This window comes from Camelus ferus, chromosome 2 (assembly GCF_009834535.1).
Source record: "Camelus ferus isolate YT-003-E chromosome 2, BCGSAC_Cfer_1.0, whole genome shotgun sequence".
NCBI lineage: Eukaryota > Metazoa > Chordata > Mammalia > Artiodactyla > Camelidae > Camelus > Camelus ferus.
The window spans coordinates 74,511,933-74,535,090 of record NC_045697.1 but is presented as its reverse complement, the minus strand read 5'-3'; the positions used below and the strand labels follow the sequence as shown (position 1 = coordinate 74,535,090).

Sequence of the window (23,158 nt, the reverse complement as noted above, 5' to 3'; positions counted from 1 at the left end):
GTTATTTTCCAGGAGCCCCAGGGGCTCTGAGGGGGTGGAGGGCCGCTAAGGGGCTGCTCCAGCCTGTGCTGAGTGCACCACCCCAGCCCCACGGGACCAACACCCTGTGACCCTCTGTGTTGTATGCAGCTCTGCTTAGTGTGCACCTGGCAGAGAGCCACCATCTACAGGACAATCCAACCATAAGAATAGATTTGAAAACTGCAAATTCTACTGTCATCCCCTTGAAGCATGCCCTAGGAGCCCTTTATGAAAATGCATGCTGACACGAAGCATAAATGTAAAAGGAGCAATTCTTCTGGGACTGAATGAGACTTGAAAGAACTTCCAAGGATTATGGCAAGACCTTCAGGCATCCACGTGGCGGTCCTGATGCCAGTAGAGCTTCATTACAGTCACACGTTTATCCAAAGGGCAGTGAGATCCCTGTGAGATCCCTGCAGAGCATAGGAATCTTCAGGGAAAGGAAAGTGGAAAGCTCCAGGCACAACCAGAAGTTGTCAAATAAGACCATTACCTTGTCAAGTCATCAGCATGGTCAGATGCTTGATAATCAAAGTCTGCCCTGACGTGAATGCTGGACCCAGCACATGGCAATCATCTGACCCAACAGAATCTCAGAATCGATGTTTATATCAAAGAGATCTTTTCAGCCTCAAAACACCAAACTCAAACTGGAGAGCAAACTTTACTACATGAACACTGGACTAGTTTTGGACTCACAGGAAGTAGAAACCCAAACTGCCATTCTGTTTGCAGAGACCTCTCCTCCGTCCTACAGTTGTAGAGGAGATTCTAACTTCCTGGACCTAGAAATATTTGACATGCAGCCACAGACAGGCCTAAACGTCTAGTTAGACAGTAGCCCTCGTCTGCCTCGGGGATGTACGTATTCTGAAACACTCTGAAATGCTTTTCCATGAGTTCTAATTCATCTGACTCAGAAACTCAGCCAGAGGGGATCTTCACTACTAAAGCAAGGCCCAATTGCTAGAACACAGATAATGAGTACTGGTTTTGAAAACTTAGGGAGTTTGTCTCTCACTAGCAATGAAACTCCAGCAATGGATGATTTTCTTCTGGCCAACTTGATCTGGAATACGTTGGAGCCTCAGTTACGTAGGGACTCAGATATGTGCAGAACTACGTACAGTTTCCAGCATCTAAGAGCAGAGTCTACCTATGCAATGACATTTACCATTTTCCTTTAAAATTTAAAAACAGAGAACAGGGATAACAATATTATCTATGATGAATATAGTTGATTATGGTTGCTTTGATTCTTTGTACTTCATTGCCTTTTGCAGTTGTATATAAATGTGACTATATCAAAAAGTGTAAGATGCTAATCTACGCATATTTTAAAAGGTTTCCAGATGGAATAACTCTGGTATTCAATAACCTGGGCCTGAACATTTCTATCCACTTAGAGTAATGAAGCCATGAAGTCTTTAGTGAGAGTAATAAAAACTGTACAACACATGTTCATTTATTGTAGTTTTTTTGTATTATTTTATTTGATTAATAGATTTTTAAATGTAGAAGAGAATGAAACTCAAGGCACGTCTCAGGTTTTATTCCGAAACTGCACAAGTAAGAAGGAAAAACATAATCTGTCAGGCAGCCCTCCCCTGGGGACTCTGGTTAATGTTTCCAAGTTTTTCTGGAAACAATTACCTTCATTTCAGAAACACACTGGCTTTCTAGTCTATACCAGATCCCACCAGTTTATTTTGTTCATCAGCAACAGGTTATCAAAGAGGACAGATCTTCCTTCCAGCCCTCCAACCTGCTTTTCAGAGAATTAGAGCCAGATTATCTGCTTTATCTGGAAAGAAGCCTTTCCTGGTTATAGCAAAACCAGTTGTGTCCAAAGGTCTTGAATTTAGAGATAATTTAAGCTCTTAACAGAGGCTCTTTGAGAATAGTTTTCTCTCTGGAAGTTCATTAGAGAATGATTTTATTAATGATTTGCTCAACAGGCCACCATTTGTTCAAAAGGTCATAAAAGGTTTTTCTTACATTTTTTACATACAAAAAAATTAGATAAAACATAAATGTGTAATTAATAAATAATTATAAAAGAAATGCATAACATCTCTCAGGTCAAGCAACAGGACACCGCTAGACCCCGGAAGTTTCCAGTATGTCCCTTCCCAAGCATAACATCCTCCCTCCCCACTATCCTGACTTTGTTATAATTACTTCCTTGATTTCCCTACCTTTATATTTGGGTATCCCTAATATCATAATTTAGTTGATTTAATTTTGAACTTCAAATAAATGCAATCACACAATATGTGTTATTTTGAATGTGTCTTTTTTGTACATTATAGTTACTCGTTGTTGCCTATAACTATAATGTATTTTCCTCATTGCTGTATAGTATTCCATTGTGTGACTATAGCACAACTCATTTATCCTTTCTACTTTTGTTGGTCATTTGGGTTGGTTCCATCATTGAGCAATTATGAACACTACTGCTCCAGACATTCTTGTATATATGATCTGGGGCATAAAATTCCCCAGGAGGGGAAATGCTAGGATGCACCAGAGATGTGTATGTTCACCTCTCCCAGAGAGTCCATCTTCCAAAGGGATTGTACCAGTTTACACTTCCACCAGCAGTGGATGAGAGCATCTTCGCCAACAGTGTTTTATAAGACTTTTCGACTTCAGACTTGGTTTGGCTAAAAGCTTTCACCTTAATTTTTAATGACACAGGATTCTGAAACTTAGTATGATATCCTCACTGTATACCCTCTCTGCACAGCCTAACAGAGAAAGCAGCTCCATTAGTAACCCCTTCCATGCAAGGTGGCAAAGTGGCCCAGTGTTTGGTTTTATTTAACGTGGTCCCAAGGCTCTTCACACTTTGGGACCTTCTCCTGCGCATGTGCTTCACTTTGTTCATATCTCTCTTAAGAGGTTGTCCTCAGAACTGAACATTATCTTTCCCTAATAATCCAGTGTGTGTGGAGAATCAGATTCAAGGAGAAATTATTCTGAAGCATCATAAAGATACGTCAAGATGCAGGCCACTTGCCAAGAGAGCAGAAGCAGAAGCAAGACTTGGCACCACTAGATTTTGTCTGCAAAGTGAATATGATTCTGATCACTTAACTATTAGGAAATTCTAGGTTTTCCCTTCCTCTTAGATGAACTGAAAAGTAATGGAACCACTTGTGAAGGGAGCTTTGAATGTATTTCTGCAGCCTCAGAAGACTGACATCCTTTGTTGCTTTCGCTTAGTGAGGCTTTGCTCTCTCTGCCTCTTACCATCTGTGAGGAAGGGAAGAGGGGCATCCTTTCTGCCGCTGCTTGAAGACTTCAATCAGAGTACAGTTGTGGGTCTTCAGAAGGTTTTATATAAAATAATGCTGGTGAGATTCAGAAAAACACTTGAGAGTGAATGGAGAGCATTCATTCTGAAGCTGGAAATGCACTTCGAGAAATACATGTATTTCAAGTGTTCTAATATAAGGAAATGACTGCCATTTATTGAACACATTCAAATTGCTGGGGCACTATATTAATTCACATACATGGTCATATTTTACCTCCTCAACCATCTTAGGCCTGAGTCCTCTTTCCCCTTCCTGTTTCTCCTCACCTACTTCAGCCTGGACCCTGCCTACTCATGGTCCAGTGCTCACCTTTAAAGTCCTTTCCTCCAAGGAGCCTCCCCTGACACTCCAAGACCAGGTTGAATCGACCTCTCATGCATTTCTATTGAACCCTGAAATTCTCCATCTCAGAACTTCATATACCATGTCACTATCTCCTTTGTTATATCTGTATCTCTACCAGATTGTAATTTCCAAGATAATGGAGACTGTTACTATGTATAGTAGTAACTCACTACTATCTCAGTGTATGGTGTCCAGAATGGAGGCCAAATACATATTTATTTGTTTATACATATAAATATATATACATTTATTTATGCATATAAATATATATTTGTGTATAATGTGATTCTTTTTATTTTAGGGAGAAAGTAGGAAACTGAGGAAAAATTAGAGTCCTGGTCAGCCTGAACTCCCAAGGCTGTTTTCATCACCAGCAAAGGACCGTGTTTCCCAGTAAGTACCTTCTTCTCTGTAACAAGCTAGGCTCTAACCAGCTAGGCTCGGAGCTGGGTGCTTTACGCACTGTATGTTTCCCTCTTAACTCGCGCACTAACCCTGAGAGATAGGTCTTCCCCACTACATGTATTACAGATGATGAAACTGAGGCTCAAGGAATTTAATACCTTGCCCAGGAGTCAAGAGTTGAAATTCTTAGGCTGCCCCCTACTCACCTCCTTCCCCGTCTCACTTCTCTGAACAAACTAGCTGCACTAAATTTGGCTTTTGCAGAGGAGACCAGACTGCAAGAAGACAGAAGGTGCTTTGGAACTGTGGCTCAAATTCTTTCTTTTCATTTACTAATAACTCTTGGGTAAAATACATTAACAGAGCGATCTAATGTTATCTAATGATACATGAGAAAGGTGAATAGAACCACTGTGAGCAGCTCAGAATGGGGCGTTCAAACACAGACCAGCCTCCCCACGGTTGTGTAATCTGGGTCCATTCCTAAACCTCCCTGGGCACCTTTCCTAGTTTTCCGACCGAGGCTGACAATGAGGTGCCCGTCATAGGGTTGTGTGAGGCCTGAATGAAGTAACACACACAAAGCCAAGACACAATGCCTGGCACATGTGTGTGCTCATTAAGTGTGGGCAGGTTCGGTGGGAGCTTGTGTTGCCGGCAACAGAAACCCTTGATTCAACTAGTTTAACAACAACAGAAGGTACTATGTCAACTAATAAGGCCAAAGCTCAGGTGGCTCCATTGTTAATTTAGGGTTAATTCCTCAAGGGCTCACTGGCTCCTGCCCATTCCAGCTTCGACACTGACACCTTCACTTCCTCACAGAGGTTAATCCCCCTGCCTCACACTCTGAAGAGTTCTGCACGGAGGCCCAGGGCTTGACTTTACCAGGCTGAAGACATGTTTCCACCTACACCGGCTTCATTAACACTTAACGCTAGCTCAGACCGAAGCTGAGATGGCTACAGTCCCTGCGGGTTCATGCTTCTCTCCATCTCCCTCTGTCACCAAGAGCAGCACATTGCTGTTCCAGACTCCCTTCCCCATCTCCTCCTAAGACCTAAGAGTTTGTGCTTCTCAGGCCCCGCTGAGAAGCTCTGTCCTCCCTGAGAGCTGCCTCCGGTGCACGGGGCAAACACAAAATTTCCTGCAAGGCCTGCTCCAGACTTTTCTAGATGGGAGTTGGCTCATCTCTCGCTAAGCCATGGGGATGTGAGAGTGTGAATTAGTGGCACTGCCCCAGGAATTCATGTCCTTGGAAACAGTGTTCATCCCCAAAGTGATAATGGTTGAAGTTCCAGACACAGACAAATCAGTGGAGTGAATATTTTAGTACAGGTAAACTCTTAGCTTTCCCCGTAGAGTTTGTCTTTTTTCTTTCTTGCTTTTTTTTTGTTTTGTTTTGATTTTTAGTTCTTATTTCAGAAGCAAAATCTCAAACCAGAAAGATTTAAAGATTCAAAAGAACAGAAACAGATAAGCATAAAAACATCCACAATTCCACGTTATTAATAATCCTTTGAGATAGATAGATAGATAGATATCACTGGGTTGTTTTTTTTTTACTCTGCAAATACTTTATTTTCAAACAGAGAATCTTACCCTATATTCAAGTTGGGAGCTGCTTTTCTAACAGCAATATAACATGAATATCTTTTTATGTTAATAGACGTAGGTCCTCAGAATAGATTTTAATGCCGAGTACCCCACTCTATAGGTGTAGTGTAATTTATTTCAGAAAGCCACAGCATGGGACAATATTTTGTCATTACAAACAGCATATAGGTACATGATTAGGCAGGTGCATCCTTGGGTTTTTTCTTAAGTCTCATTATATCAGTAGGTACTCGCCCTTCCAGCTGTGCAGCTTTGAATAAGGAATTTCTTCTCTCTGACACCTGTTTTGTTCATCTTAAAATGGAAATGAGGCCTACCTGCCAGGGTCATAGCTTGGTATCAGTGAAGGAATACACACTGTAGAGCATTTCAGACAAGAAGTTGGTATTATTGTAAGTACTCCTGGATACAGTTCTCTTAGAATGTAAATTAAGCTGATGAGTCCTTGAGGAGCTCTGTTTACTTGTGTTCATTTTTAAAATGATCGTGGGCATTGTTCCACTTTATCTGGGTTTGCTGTGTTTGGAGGCCTCTCACTCACATGGTTTTTTCCCATCTTTCTATTGCTTCACATCCAAGCGATCTCATTTTAGGGGCCCAGGCTCTGATCACAAACCAGGCTCACTGCTGATGCACTTTTCCTCCAGAAATCTCAGTGTGTGAGCTGACTTGGGCACCCTGGACTAATATTTAACCAAGCAGTACAAACCCTAAGTCATTGTCCGAGGCTGGATGGATTGATCTGGAATGTGAAGGTTGATTTATTTACTGGCTCCCTAACATGCGGGTTACGTTACCCATGCGTGGTCTTGCCGTGCAGGAAATGTGCACTCTTCGAGGCTGAGGCTTAAGTCAGGGCCATAATATTCTGACCCCAGTGAGGGGTGATTTCCCACAGCACTAAAAAAGCTTTAAAGATACAGTAGCGGAGGAGTCCCAGCTTACTGAAGCAGAAACCTAGCGGAACAGAGCCCCAACGTTAGATTTTATCTTAAGTCCCTGAACCTTCTTCCTATAAACACGCACACACACATTCCAAATCCTTCTTTTTAAGGATCACCTCAAGTCCTTTATCTTCTGTAAACCTCCTCTGACCTTTTCCACCCTCTAAGATACCCCAGTCCTCTAACTTCTTTCAGCACCTCCCGGTCTTTGCCATACATACTGGCACTTAATTGAGAGCAGTCATCTCTGTTATTATTTCATGTCCACTGGGTTTGTTTCTGCAAACAGATAAGCAGTCTGAGGTGAGGGCCACATATACTCCTGAGCCAGAGTAAAGCCCAAAGTCAGTAGGTCAAGCAACTCTTTGGGTAGATTGATTCAAATAGGACCGGCATTTCCCTGCTTGTTTAAATTTCCATCCACCACCATTTATTAGCCCACATGCTCCGAGCTCCAGAAAAGGCACTTCATGGACGACGGCGAATTCCAATCATTTCTGAGTCCCCATGAAGGAAACACCACTAAATATTCAAATTGCTAACTGTATCTAGTGAGCAGCTGAGGACTATTAAGACAACGAACTTTCCTGAGATCCACTCTCCTATCTTACAGAAGAAGATCTGGCCAGGAGAAGTTAAACGACCTGCTCAAGGTGACACAGATATTTTTCAGGCATCAAAATCCCAGCCCTCTATGCAAAAAGCTATAAAACCTTTTTATTCCTCAGAGATGGGCACTACAAAAAAATACGTTGTTCAGTAAAATGGTTGTATGTTTAGATTCCACCATAGTAATAGACTCTAAGCATGTAATTCCTTTAGTTGTGTAGAAAATTCTAATTAATTAGCAGTTTAGTTGCCAAAACACGGCCTCTGTACCTCGCTTACTGAATTGAGACTCCAGGACAGAGTTTTAGATAAAGTAGAAAAGGCAGCTTTATTTCTTTGCCAGGCAAAGATGTTCACAGTGGGCTAATGCCTCTAAGACTGTGAGCCTGCTGGGAGAGAAGGCAGGGGGTTTTAGAGTGAAAGTTCAAGAGTTCAAGGGGCAGAGCTAGTTTCCATAGAGATCATATACAGGGTAACAAATTGTTGTAAAGTTGTTTTGCAGATGCAGTGGTCCCCTTCCCTCTGCTGGGTATGACGCTCATCTCAGGCTTTGGGACTCTCTTAATCTTGTTCCTAGAACAAAGGATGCATGGGGAGGGGCTCCATGGAAAGGAGCCTTAGAGAAAAACTTGTGCAGTTTAAAGTCAGGTTGATAAACGCTTTTAGCAGGCTGAGGCTTAGGAACTCCTGCTGTAGGCTGAGGCCTGCAGCTTGAACAACAGGATACAAGGAAACTGCAAGAGGTCAAAACAATTGCAGACATACATAGTTGAGGCAAGTTATAAACAACAAGAGGCACAAAACACCCAACTGCTGTTTCTGAGGTGTCAGGCTCAAGGGGAGGGCACTGGGGTCAGGAGCAGGGAACTGAGGGCAAAAGCAGGGCACTGAGCATGCTCCCCTCCTGCAGCACCGTGAGGGGTTTGGGTGGGCCATCCAAGCATCCCTCCTCTCCAGCCCAACCCTGGTCAGCAAAAGCATGAGGAAAACCCTGTAAACCATCATACAGCTAAACAGTTCCAAACACCAACACAGATATCAGATGGTCACCAATGACAATAGGGTCCTGCTTGGTTGCATTTTCTCAAAGAATTCTTAATATGACAGTTCTTTAAAGGGAAAAAAAATCCATCAAATAAATAAAAACTCACAGCTTTCTCTGAAAGTCTCCAATACTGTTGTGAGGACCAAAACCATTCCAGTTTATGGTAACATGATACAGCTCACAAATTGTACTTTCATTACCTGCTCTCTAAGGGCAACATTCAGTGTGTATTAGAAAACTGTAACTATTTTCGGCCTTAACGTGGCAGATTAGTGCACAGGTCTAGCTATGAAAAATGTTTGTGTGTCAAGGAAAGCTATAAGCACCACAGCAACACAGGCTGCTTTCACAGATGCACTGAGTGATAAATAATGAAGTACCTCTATTTTGCAACAGTGTTTTTGCACCTAGTCTGAGCAAAGCACAGTGTTAGTGGATGTGGAGGAAGCACAGACAAATGAGTCATGGAAGCAGTCTTCAAGGACAGGAGCACAGCCCTCTGTGTTACAGGGACAGATAACTGGCTTAGACTACAGAGAGACTTGCCTGGCTCACATAACTCAAAGGCCAAGAGAAAAGCTAGCTTCAGGGAAGGCTTGATTTAGTGACTCAGCCATGTCTCCAAGGACCCAGGTTCTCTCTGTATTTCTTTCTGTTTTCTACAGGCTCAAGTTTATCCTCAGACTCTAAAGTTCTTGTGGCCACTCCAGATGGTCCCCTGATGGTGGCAAGTGGCTGCCACTGCCACAAGATTGTCACCCTCTCACCACGTTGTCTAGGGATGGAAGAGTCTCTGTGTTTGTTTTCTCAGCAATAACTGGGAGAGCTCCTTGGTTATGACCAGTGTGGGTATAAGGCCCATATTTAAACCCATCACTAGAGCAAGGGGAGTACTCTGTTCAGCCCAGGTCTGTGTTACTGGTCAGTGCCTGAACCACTTCCTGCTAACTGATCAGCCTAAGTGATCAGGTCTATCCTGGTGCTTGGGTGTGGTTGACTCCACTCAAAGCACTTGTCAAGAATGAGAAAAGAGCATTTTCACCTATTTAGCATCAGGCTTTCATTGTCTAAAAAGGGGAAAGGAAAGTAGGGAAGCAACCAACAAATGCCCAAGGGTAAACTTGAGGGAGGCAGATGTGGTGATGCTCTGACCAGGAGCTGTTTGTTGCCCCTTCAGTGATGCTCTCACTGCCACTGTGCAGACAACCATCTGTGCCACATGAGCTGTGGGATTCCCTTGGGAGAGGACTGCTGCAGCTTTCAGCTAGAGGATTGATTTTGCAGGAAGGTGGTTGTGATACAGAAGACGTGTTTCACTCTAGCTGAAGTGTTAGAGGCTAGGAACTAAAAAGCATGCATGATCAGAGCCATCTGAAGAAAATCAGATTTGGAGCTGTTACTGGGGTTAGAACCCAATGGTTCTATGTTCCACAGCAGCTCCCTTGGTGACCACTTCTTCAGCACATACAAATAACATACTCACAATGTTTGCACAGAGGTATATAAGGAGGTGACATGATGTTCAGTTCATCCCAGGGAGGGAAGCAGTATAGTGACTGGAAAGGGCTTTGGAATGGATGCTGAAAGTCTTGGTTTCTAGTCTGGCCTGTGCTACTAATTCACTCAAGACCATGTCAACACATGGGCAGTGGAGTCAGTCTGTCAGTCAGCACATTTCCTAACTGTGTGCCCTTGGGCAAATTACTTAACCTCTCTGATCCCAAATTTTCTCCTATGTAAAATAAGGATACTAATAATCCTTATTGTTAGTGTGGAATCTTGCTATGCCCCAGTTTGCTCCCATGTAAACAAATGAAGGAATGATTTACACAGTAGTTATTAATCACTGGTGGATATAGAGGGTTGGTATTATATATGTGGAATGGAAAAAGATTGAGAAATAAATGTAGTTAATTGAAAATCACACAGAAAAAATTTGGAAGTGAACTCAGACCTCTTAATTCCATGTGCAGGAGACCTGGCTGCTGTGCTGTTCCTGGGAGGACAGGGCAGCCTGTGGTGCGAGGCCACGCACCAGTCAGACAGGACCCAGGGCTGGCAGGGTAAACCGAGGGGTCCCCTTGTTTACAACTGAAGATTTCCTGCTTTACTAATTAATAGCCACTGTTTCTACTCAAAGAGTGCGGAAGGCAGATGCACCAGACCCTATGTGGAGTGAAACCTTTTCAAACACTCACAGGGGCTATGCTCCCAGGCCCCTGTCTACTCTGCTGCAGGCTCTTGCCCCACCTAGGGGTGTACCTCCACCTTCTAAACGAAGTCCAGCAGTGCAGCCAGCCCTGCGGAACCCACGGTTTGGGTTGGATTTCTGGTTCCACCTCGTGACTTTGGACAAGTTATTAAAACACTCTGAGTATCGGTTCATTTCCTCATCTATACCAGAGGGTGTGGGTAGCAATGTCTTGCAGGATGGTTGTGGGATCAGTTCAATGCAGAGTACTTTGCTCCACTCCCATGGGGTCACATGGGGTCAGGGAGTCGGGCTTTATTTGCTGAAGCCCTGAGGGGTTAGGTGTTTAAGTGGAGACGTATTTCAGACGTATGGAATCATTGCTATATTTTAGAATTTGGTCTCTGAAAATTATACTATCTTTTAAGTAAGAAATTTATTGAAAATGAGAAGTACCGTTGGCCCTCCGTGTCTGTAAGTTCTGTATTCATGGACTCAAACATATTTATTCAAAAATATTTTTTAAAATTTCAGAAAGTTCCAAAAAAGCAAAACTTGAATTTGCTGCGCAGTAGCCACTGTTTATATAGCATTTAAATTGTATTAGGTATTATAAGTAATCTAGAGATGATATAAAGTATATGGGAGGATGTATGTTATATGCAAATATTATGACATTTTATATAAGGGACTTGAGCATCCTTGGATTTTATATCGGGAAGGATTCTGGAACCAATCTCCCTCAGATACTGAGGGATGACTGTATTTAGTGTTATTGTTGCTTTAAAAGTGTCAGCTTTTAAAGTGTCTAGGTATTATTTTGAAACATGGCTGATGGATTGGTGGTGAACAAGACACAAATGCTAATAGAAAACATGGCTCAGGAACCCATCACAGGATTTCTAAGAGGGGAGAATCCCAAGGAGTCATTTGAATTCCCTGTGTATGTGCCCCCATCTCCACCCCTCCCACTCTAATCGTCTCAATTTCCGGGCTTTAAAATGGCACTGACTGTACACAGTACAACCGACTAGAGTAGTAACTGTCTAATACAATAAACAGCAAAGCAGCATGTGGTTTATTTGAAAAAATGTAAACTTCAGAGCCCCACTGCCACCTACTAACCAGTGTGACTTTAGGAGGGTTGTTTAAACTCCCTGGACCCCTGTTTCCTCATCTATAGAATGGGGGCAATAATACTTCTTTAAAATTTGTTGTGAAGTTTAAATAAAACATACATCTCAGCAGCTTAGCCCATAGTGAACAATCAATTAACAGTTTTTATTCTTTTTGTGTGTGTGTGTGGTTTTGAGGCTAATTTTTCTCTAGTTCTTTACCAGTGTTGGTGCATTCCTGTTGTCCCTACATTACCTTTTCTAGAGTCACACAACATGAAAAATGTGTAACTCATTTCTAGCACTGTCTTTCCCTGTTGGTTAATTAATAATTTTAGTTACTTTGGATGCCAAAGGATTACACTCTTTAGGAATCTGAGTCTTTTGGCCCACATGGGATTTGAATTCCCCATGCCTTTTGATTCATGGGAATTCTAAGATGACTGATACTCAAAAGTAAATAATCATGTTCTCATAACCACTAGCCAGTGGGTTTTTTTTTGTTTGTTTGTTTGTTTTTTGGTTTTTTTGGTTTTTTTTTGCCCTAGATCTATTTCCTGAAGAGAATGCATCACACAATGGTATTTCTACGTTTGTTGCTTTCTCCATCACGGAGAACACCCAAATCCTTTGCTGGGCTGATCTATATCCAGGTTAGAGACAGCTGAACATGCCTGGCATGGACAGAATTATGTTCCCCTAAAAGCCATATATTGAAGTCCTAACTACCCCCCCATGTGATTATATTTGGAGATAATTAGGTTAGATGAGGTCAGGAGGGTGGGACCCTCATGATGGGATTTGTGCCCTTATAAGAAGAGGCACCAGAGAACTTTGCCATGAGAGGATGTAGTAAGAAGGTGGTGGGCTAGAAGCCAGGAAGCAGGACCTCTTCAGGGAACCCTGTTGGCTGGAACCTTGACTGGGGCCTTCTATCCTCCATAGCTGTGAGAAACAAGTTCGTGTGTTTAAGCCACTCACTCTATGGTATTTTGTTAGATTAGATTAAGATAATGACCATCCATATTGCTCCCCAAGCCGACTGTACAGTGAAAATGGGGAATTAAAACCCAAATACTGCTCTTTTATTCGAAAACTAGCTATAGGGATGAAATTTCATTGTATGTTGATCTGTTGTTCTGAAAATAACTGATATATTCTATACATAAAATATGTATGCTATGCCTCATAATACAAGTGCTAGTCATTCAAAGATCTAAGTGTTTGGAGGCAGGGTCTGGTATATATGGATATGTGTATATATATATATATATATGTATGTATGTATGTGTGTGTGTGTGTGTATATATATATATATATACATATATATATACACATACAGCAGACCCTTGAATAACGTGGGATTAGGGACACTGACCCTCCCCGCAGTCGAGAATCTGAGTATAACTTCACAGTTGGCCCTCTGTATCTGCGGTTCTACAACATGGACTCGAACCACCACAGGTCATGCAGTACTGTAGTATATATATTTAATGAAAAAGCATCTGCATTTAAGTGGACCAACACAATTCAAGCCCATGTTATCCAAGGGCCCTCTGTATATGCATAGAGGTGTATATAACAAACAAATTAACATAGGCAATCCAAATAAGCCACTAGTAATAAGAATAAGAGTGCTAATGATAATACTACTAATAAAAATGACTTCCTACCTATTGAATGCCTCATATGGCCAGATGTTGTGTTAAGTGCTATACAAATATTATACTATTCAAATTAATATGCACGAATCCTGACAAAAGTATTGTACTCTTTCTTTCAGATAAGGAAACTGAGGATCAGAGAGGCTGACTAATTTGCCCGATATCACACAGCTGGTAACAGACAGAGATGCATGTTATCAGTGTGAAAACGGCCTTGACATTGATGATAATGAGAGGCCTCCTGGGCCCATGAGCCAGGAGACCTGGGCTGCAGGCTGAGGATGAAGCACCTTCAGGCAGAGGTGAGCAAGTGCACAGTTAGCGCGGAGGGCGCGGGCAACCCTCAGCCCCTTATTGCCCACTCCGTGTACCTCACCCTTTCTGAGGCAAGCACAGACCAACAGGAGAAAGCAGGGGGCTACAGCCACTGCTTTTGGTGACATTGTCATGGTGACAGGGCCCTGTGATTCCACCGTTACTCCAGGGACTTATAGAGGCCTCACTGAAGCTCCCAGGGGCAGGCACTTCATTTCCTGTGAGGTATCTTATTCAATAAACTTGCACCCATCACCAAAGAGGTGATAATAAATATCTTCCTTTCCCTCCCCTCCTTTCTAGGCCAAATCCTTGGCCAGTGCTAACAGGAGGTTGGGGGAAGTTTTTGACGAGGCGCCCCTCTGGGAAAGCAGGACATTTTAGCTGTTTTATGTCCCTTCTCTACATCCTGCATTGGCCACACCACTTTCCTAGTCATATAGGGCCCACTCCCCTCTTTGTAATAGAGTCCTTGAGTTCACATCACTGAAGTCTGGGTTGGTCAAAGTCATGGTTCTTAATTTGGAGGGTAGCAATTTGGGGCCACATTGTTTCTCCTGTCTCAGATACCCTGGGAATCACTATCTAGGAGCTGAGAGCCAGCTTGCTTCCCTCAGGACCGCGGCCAGCTGATCCTTCTCTGTCAGCACGACTCACGGAGGATGTCCACCTTTTGGGTCTCAGAGCTGGGCCCTGGGCTCTCGCCAGGCATGTTTTTAGCAGGTTTCTGGAGCCTGGCTTCCTGCCCAGAGTATCCACTGAAACTCTGGCACCCCTGCTGGGATTTGGCTGGAACCAGGAAGAACTAAACTTGGCTTGATGGCCCATATCCCAAATGTCCTCATTTCACAGGACATCCGGCTTTTTTCCTGCTTTCCTGAGCAGGTCCCATGAAGTTGCTCACAAGCTCTGCTGCCCACCGTCTCTCCCTGTGAGGCCGATCCAGGCTGACAGCACTTGATTGGTAATTGAGGATATCCATTTCTAGCGCCCCTCTCTCCGCTAGACAAAGAACAAACTAAAAAGACCCAGTTGTCAAATAGAGTCCAAAACACTAGTTGTATCGCTGCTGAGCAAGATTTAAAAAGGCAGCTTGGATCTGTTGGCTGGCACCATTGTCCCCTCCAGGGGCAAGGTCTCCCCCGGGGGGCTTACAAGATTGAGGAAAATGTGGAAACGACAAGGGGGCAAAGAGAGACAGAAGTGAGGCCCCGTTAGCCCCACCCAACAGGGAACCGGGGACCAAGATTCTGGCTGGACAACAGTCACTGCTCCTGGGGCGGACGGAAGGGAGGGGAAAGAAAGGAAAGTGCGGTGACTTCCCTGCTAATTCTGAAAAGGGAAAGTTTCTAAATTTGTGGGTTGGCAGGGACCCAGGGAAGGGGAACAGCAAACACCACCCACCCTACTCTGAATTCCGTTCCCTACACACATCTGAGAGTTGTATGGACAAGCAGCTAAAAAAGGACACAGGTAAGAATAACAAGGAAGAAAAAACGTATAAGGATAGAAGGAAATATGAGAAATATGAAACATCCTGAAGAATAATTCAAGGACCTAAACGCTTCCTATCTTTTAGACAGTTTTAAAGTTACCAAACATTGCTGAGATGCAAATACACTGAGGCTACAGAAGAAGGAGTGGAGGAGGATGGTTGACATTCTCAGGTAAACTGTACACTCAAAGATATCCCTTTCATGAGTTTTGCTGATGCTGAAGTTAAAGAAGTTTTTTTTTTAAATGGAGGTACTAGGAATTGAACCCAGGACCTTGTGCATGTTAAGCATACACTCTACCACTGAGCTATAATCTACCCCCCTGAAATTTTTTTTAATGAATGATATTTTTTAGTAAAGCAGTTAAGAACCTCATAGAATATAAAGCACGATTATATCTTCATTATTCAGTTAGTTCAGGATTTTAAATTACTAAACTAACCAGATTAATCTATTTTCCAATATAGCACTTTTCATCTACTCTGAAAATGTTTAGAAGTGGCATTGCCAGGTCAAAGGGAAATCTTGTACCTTGGACAGAATAGGCAGTGATCTCATATCAGGAGCTGCCAACCACTCCCACCAATGGGAGGATTTCCTTCATGCCCAAAGAAATCACAGATTTTGTATAGTAGGAGATCAGGAGGGCAGGAATCGAGCCAGTTTTCCCAGTGAGCGCTGCTAGTAGGCCTCCCCAGGGGTGTTCTAATATGGCCACACAAACTGCAGCAGCAACCCCCCCCCCCCAAAACAAAAAACACTTGTTTAGGACAGCTGGCTAATCCTGGATGAATCAAATTGCAACCAACTTGAAAAGACGTAGACTTGGTAAGAATAGCAGTGCACACTTGACAGAATTGCCCATTAATACTGTTTTTAAAAATACCTAAAGACTTAACACTTTTATAAAAATAACTTGGTATTCTTTGCATACAAGTGCGACCCATTACAGGAGAAATTTATGGCCACTCCATTGCTCAGTGATCTCATAAAAAATATGAATAGAGAGACGTTTGCTTTTGAATATAGGGTAAAAGCTAGCACATCAAAGTGGAAACAATATTTTGCAAAGTTTCCCTCCCAGGATTAGCGCAGCTCTTTGAAAGTTTGTTGTCTGCAGAGGAACTTTCTTCTGATCTTGGAGGAACGAGAGGAAGAATTCTAGGGTTTTGATTTTCATGCAGGAATTGTAGACACAAATCACTTTTAAGCATATTATAGGGCAGGATTTAGGATAATCTTTATGGATTACAAATCAGATGTATTTAAATGGAGCATTGGTTGATTACATGTACGTGATTACATTGTGTAATACTTTAGGAACCATCTTGCTGGGCTCTCCCGCTCCTATGCTGGCTTTGAAGAAGCCCCATGGAGCCCCATGTGGGAAGAAACCATGGAATGCCTCAAGGACTTAAGGGCAGTTTACAGCCTTCATCCAGCAAGAAAATGAGGCAGATGCAAGGAGCTGAATTCTGCCAACAACTACATGAGCTTGGAAGTGGATCCTTCCATAGTCAAGTCTTGAATGATACTGCATCTCTGACTGACATCTTGATTGCAGTCTTGTAAGACCCTGAGGCAGAGAACCCACTTACACCATGCGTAGACCCCTAACTCATAGAAACTGTGAGAAAACACATGTGTATAGTTTAACCTTCTAAGTTTGTGGAAATATTGTTAGACAGTAATAGAAAACTAATGTAATCTATTTGCTATAGTGGAATGACTGTCAGTCATTGGTGTCAGAGGATATCTTTAAGGAAGCCCATGAAAAAGTCAAATGGGCAGGTGGCGGTATAAATACCTCAAGTTAAAATGATGCCAAGTATGTAACTCAACCCAGGACCTATTCCCCATATAGGCTGTAGGAGCGTTGGGGCATTTACTGGGGCTTCATACTCTTGCAGTAATTCATCCATACCTTGGAGATACAGAATTCTATACTCCCCAAAAGACCAGAAAATTGACGCTCTGCAGTATGTTCTCATCACGCTGTGAAAGGACATTGGGAAAACTCCATTTCCCACATACTTCTTATTAGACCAAAAAGATACCTTTAAAAATTAACTAAAATGCAAATGCAGAAACAGCAGGTACATCTTTCTCATTCCTTAAAGCAAAGAACAGACTTCTTCAAAACAGAGGTTCAAAGGTCACTATTTTTCTTCTTTGTTAGCAACATAACATGGTGTGGGCTGAAGAAACTAGAGAAGAAAAAACTGCTTACAGCAAATTTTCTTCACCCTATTTTGTTTTGTGCTTCTGGAGCAGGACTCCTCCAGGTTAATGGTGCTGCCAGATCCAAAAGGTCCTTTGGAGCAATTCAATACAGCTGGAAACTGCTCTGACAGCCGCCCGTGACAATGAGAGAGGAAGAGGCCCACGGAGACTGTAATCTCACATTCCCCTGTGGCTGAACAGATAGTTGAGCTTTTCTCCTAACCTCAGGGTAGATATGTTACAAAGCTTGACTCCATTCGACTTCCAGATGGGAACCAGGACCTTTGATTTGTAAAGAGGCATCTACTCTGCTTGGAGAAGATCAAACTGTATGTAATATGAGGGAGGATTGTGTGAACTGACCAGATTACCCTGCATCAGAGGTAATGCTGGAAGTTGGAATGAGGACTCCTAGCTCTGAAAGCCACGTAACCATTTAGAGCGTTGTTTGGAAATCAAAGTACAAACCAGCTCTAGGATGGCTGATAGGTCTCAGGGTTTGAATCTAGTCTGAACTGATTGGGAAGGACTTCCTGAAAGTGGACTAGAGAAGGAGCTCGAAGGTGAATCCACTGGGACGGAAGAGTGATGTGGGCCATGTGTGCTTGGAAGTCAAAGAGCAGTGAGCCGGAGGCCCGGAGGGCTGGCACTTCGAGATCGCACAGGATAGCTCGCTAAAGGAGCCCTACAGGAAGCTATAGACTACCTCCCAAATAATTCTAACCTCTGTTGAAAAAAAATCTTTCTTTTGTTCAATGAACACAGTCAAGGCAAACAAATCAACACCTTTTAAAGCAGAATAAGGCAAGGTGTTACTTGTTTTTGTGTTTGTTTATTTGTTTTGTTTTCAGCTATCATCCAGCAGTCCCTGGACTTGGGGAGTTTTTATGAAGCATTTAATCCTAAGCAATGCAATTTGGGCTAACATCCTGCAGTTTAAGTAGCTGTTGAAGTAAGATGCCATTTTAAAGCAAACCAATATAGAAAATAATACACTGTTCTTTGCTGATCAGAAGGGCTCCACAGTCATTTAGAGATTCGACTGAAAGTTATTTTTCCAACACTGGCACTGGGCTGGCCACAAATTTACCAGATTTTCTATCTCCCATATGGCTCACAGGCATTTTGCCTTCTGTGGTAAACTCTCAGAATGAAGCTGTTATCCGCAAAGGCATCTAGTTAGGGTCCTCACTATTATCATGCTTTAATTACCCAAGACTTTGCAGAATAACCCACTGAGCTCAACTGCAGAAGCTTCGAACCTACAAATTTCCACAACTGTCTATTGCTAATTGCCCTGCAAGTGTCCAGCAGAGCAGCTGGGAGGGAACAGCAAATTTTTTTCCCTTTTTTTAATATTGTTTTTCAATGAAAAGTTTTTGGATCTAAAAAGAAAGATTCCTATTAGCTTGTTTCTTCCCTAGTTCTGTTTCTAAAGGACTCCCAACTATGAAGGCCTGGCTGTTCTGGGAATCTAAACTACTGTACTACAGCCCAGGCCTCCAGGGAATGTTTCCATGGTTCACTGGAGCAAATGAAGGAAAGAGGCCAGCAATTACGAACAGATTGTGAATCATTTTCTACAGCATAATTAGGCTTCTGGAATCCCTAGAGGGCCCGTCCACGGAAGCAGTCCAAAGTCCTGGAGAAACAACTCAATGTTTATGGTTCATCCATTCAATAGAATATGATGCAGCCATTCAAACTAGGGGGCAGAGGCATGTCCAACTTCAGGGAAAGCTGTCCACAAAGATTCATAGGTTTAAATAAAAAAGTCTGAGAGAATATATACCCAAGTAGCAGCCATGGCAATTTCCAGATTGAGGTGTAATGTCTTCCTTCTTTCCTTCCCTCCCTACCTCCTTCCTTCTTTCCTTTCTTCCTTTTTCTTTTTTTTTTTTTTTCTTTTTTTGAATTTTATCAATATTCTATAGTAAGCATTTATGACTTCTGAAATTTTCAGAAATGTTCCCTGGGTTCTCTGGGTACCATTGAGTGGATATTCAGACCTCAAAGCCTCTTCCTGCTCTGGCTTTGCCCCACAGCCCTGCAGGACCCCTCTGATTTGTACTGTGGCTCTGCAGTAGATAAGAACATTTTGAAAATCAGACCTGGTAGCTACTGTCCAAGTGACCTTGGCAAATTTGGTTACTCAGTGACCCTCCGATTTCTTGTCTATGAAATAAGGAACTTAATACTATCTACACTCAAGCACTGCGGTCACATGAGGGAATTGTGTATTATCAAATGAGGCCAAACGAGATAGTACATGGAAAAGCATTTATGAACTGTAAACAGTGTGCAATTTTTAGCTCTTATCATGATTTCCTTGCTGTCCACACAGGGGCAGGAGAGGTCAAGAGGGCCCAAGCCCAGGGTGGCAGGACTGCCTCTTACAAGAGGCTCAGTGTGGTATTGTCATCATTCCTTTCCGACAGAAATGCTGTTATCCAAATCAGTTTCCCTAGTTGTCTCAATAATGCATTTCTATTTTCTCCCAATTCAGTATTTATTCAAAAAGGCTTTTAGAAACACTAGCTGTGAAACGCGAGGAAAGTGGTATACAAGTAGAACAGCTTATGAAAGGTCCCGAGATGTTACCAAATGTGCACAGTGGCTGCGGTGTTTGAGAATTACAGTGCCAGGGCCACAGCGTTCAAAAGCCTATTCTCTAAAGATGCCCTGGACTTCTCTGTGTGCCTGGTCCTCTGCCTGTGGTTAGACTGAAAACAACCATATTAATAAAAGTTGCAACTCAAAATTGCCCTTTTGACAGTAAATTGTTGGCCCCATGAAGAATATTAGCCTAAATGAATAAGCTTCACTGCAAAAGAGAAAAATGCAGGTGCATCTTGCTTGTTATTCAACTGTGTACTCTCGGCTTCCTCACAATGCAGGCATAGATAAATTCTTTTACACTTAGAAGCTATTTGATTGAAATTCTAAAAATATGTGCAATGATAGATAAGAAATATAGTGTATCAACGACTCCAGCACACAGGCATACGTTAAAGCCCTGTGCATTTTATTTTTCAAAGAAAAATCGCAGATTGTGCAATGAAAACTCACAAATCCTTCACTTTGATTTACCAAATATTAACATTTTGCCTCATTTGCTTTATTTTTCTCCCTCTATATTCACATTGTTGCTGTTGTTGTTGAACCTTTAGAGAGGAAGTCGTGAATCTTAGTTCTTATGGGTCTTCCTCTATTAATTTCAATGCCTGAAATTTGTTTCCCAAACATAAAAATATTTTGGAGTTTTCCGCTGCATCCAAAACTCCTCCTCCATTTAACTTTTCAAGAGGATAATATGCCTCTTTGCAGCTGAGCTTTTGGGTTCCAAGACCAGCCCTGCCCCTTCACAGCAACATGCCCTTTAAAAAGTCGCTTAATATTCCTCCAGCTCAGTTTTCATACCTGTTGTGGGAGGTGATTACGTATATGTCCTTGTATTGCAGTGAAGATTAAATTAAATAGCATGGAAAGCACTTTGTAAACTGTAACTTTTCTGTGTATCTCCAAAGTGTTGTTATTCACAGTCCCAATGAAACAGAATTGACTCAGGTTCTCCTAATTATGAATTGGCCTGAAAACCACTTTTCAGGTATTTGGCAGTGCCTGCAGCAGTGTGGGTGTTTGCAGGCACTCACAAAGCCATTAGGAAAGGCACGGAGCTTCCCTGGGGGTTACGTCCCTGCCTAGGGTTACTGCCGACCCTCGGGCAGTGGTTCTCTAGTATTAGCATCACAATTACTGCAGGGCTGTTACCACCCAGACCGCTGGGCCCCCACCATTAAATTTGGTGAAGTGGTGATCAGGTTTATTTATTTGTTAATGGAGGAACTGAGGCCTGAACCCAGGACCTTGTGCATGCTAAGCATGCTCTCTACCGCTGAGCTAAACCCTCCCCCCTGGATTTTGATTCAGTAGGTCTGGGATGCGCCTGAGACGCTGCATTTCAGACACTTCCCTGGTGATGCCGACGCTGCTGTTCCAGGACCACACTGTGAGAACCCACTGTTCTAAACTGTGGTAAGCCTGGGTAGGTTATTCTCACAGGTACTCCTATGTGGGAAAGGCTAAGGTCTGTAGAAAAGCTTTACACTCTGAAGTGGTGCCTCGCAAACCTTAATAGGCATACAAATCACCTAAGGATGCTTGGTATCTGTGGCTTTTGCTTCATTAGGTTTAAGGTGGGCACGTGAGTCTGTTTCTAAAAGCACTCAGGTGATGCTTATGTGGCTCGTTCACTGACCATACTTGGACTAACAAGGGTGAAAGGTACAGCTCATGGCTAATCATTTGATCTCTATTAAAAAGAAAAAGAAAAGGCTGTTTCCTGTTTATTCCTAAATATCCCAAGCTTCCTGCTGTCAGTCTCCAGCTCTTCAGATAACTTGGACGGCTGCATTCAACCCTGCAGGAACCAAGGTATGTTCTGTTTTGTTTTACGTATCGTATTTAATAACATATTAGAAAGAGCTTATAAAAGTACATACAATTAAAAAAGATAACTAAAAAAGTTCTGCTTTGCATCCATGGCTCTTGACTGCCAAAGAAACAAAACTAGTTCACGAGAGGGGTCAGACTACTGACCTGTCATTTAAAATGCCTTGTGAATTAAATCATCACTCTCCCTCTCAACCTCAAATTAAAAAGTCATCTCAAATATTTTGCATTTTTGATTTGTGTGAGACAGAGTCAGAAGAACTGTTTCAGAGGCAGAACTATTAGAATTCATTAATGATTTGAATAAATAGAAATAAAAATAAGTATTAAAAAAAACAGTATCAGATTTCAAGGATTAATGACCTTGATAAAAGATTGCTTTTATTCAGAGAAGGGTGGGATTGACAAGGGTAGGGGGAAGGTTTGGGGGAAAGGCAAAGGCAGAGGAATAATAATAAACTGTATTCATACAGTTTGGGACTTAGCAAGTCCGGGGCAACTTGGATTTTTCCAGTGATTGGTTGGAAGTGTAGGAGTGCAGTTTATGGAGGCCAGAGAAGAAGAGGATTTTAAGGAAGTGGGTTCAGGGATCACCACTGTCCAGTGCTGCTGGTATGATGGTGGATGTGGGTTGAACGGTGGAACCATAAACAAGATAACAAACAGCCTTCGAAGAAGCAGTTTTGGTAGAACGGTGATGTTAAAGTTCAGAGTGAAGTGGTAGTAGGAGAGCACTGAAGAGGTGGGGAGAGGGGGAGCGGAACGAGTTTGTGAAGAAATTTAACCTCAAACCAACACTTTCCTGAGTCAGCAGGGGAGCTCATTAAAACACAGATTGCTGGGCTTCACCTCCAGAGTTTCTGACTCTGCAAGTCAGGTATGGAGCCTGAGGATGCACGATTCTAATACATTCTCAGTATGGGCACTGCAAGGTTTGAAACCACTCTTTGGAAATCATTGGTTTAGAATCATTGATTAAGATCAGGCTTTTGCAACCTTGGCACTACTGACATTTTAGGCCAGATAATTCTTCGTTGTGTGGAGCTGTCCTGTGCTTTATAGGATGGTTAACAACTTATCCGACCTTTACCCACTGATGCCAGTAACACCTCCAAGTTGTGACATCTAAAAATATCTCTAGTCATTACCAACTGTCCCCGAGGGTCAAAATTACCCCCAGTTGGGACCCACAATGTTAACGAATTCAACACATCCTGAAAAGACTGTCTGTGAGCAGAATCAGAACACCTGCGGGGGCTTGGTCTGGAAAATGAAGGTAGGCATGGAAGTAGAGTAGCAATCTATGCTCTCAGAAGTTAAACTACCTGATTATGAGTGAGGGCTCAATTTTTGGCTTTTAGTGAATGAGCCCCAAGTAATCAACTTGGAA

General features: G+C 42.5%; 1 long non-coding RNA gene across 1 annotated transcript in view; it reads left to right on the top strand.

Annotated features, from left to right (window-relative positions):
• The window catches only part of LOC116657781, a 41,573-nt gene extending 20,145 nt beyond the window's left edge, over positions 1-21,428 (top strand). Inside the window, exons 5-8 of the long non-coding RNA XR_004312916.1 lie at positions 3,994-4,085; positions 13,402-13,584; positions 15,177-15,264; positions 16,414-21,428. This is a non-coding gene — a long non-coding RNA (uncharacterized LOC116657781). The remainder of the gene's footprint in view (positions 1-3,993; positions 4,086-13,401; positions 13,585-15,176; positions 15,265-16,413) is intronic.
• The last annotated feature ends 1,730 nt before the right edge of the window (positions 21,429-23,158 follow it).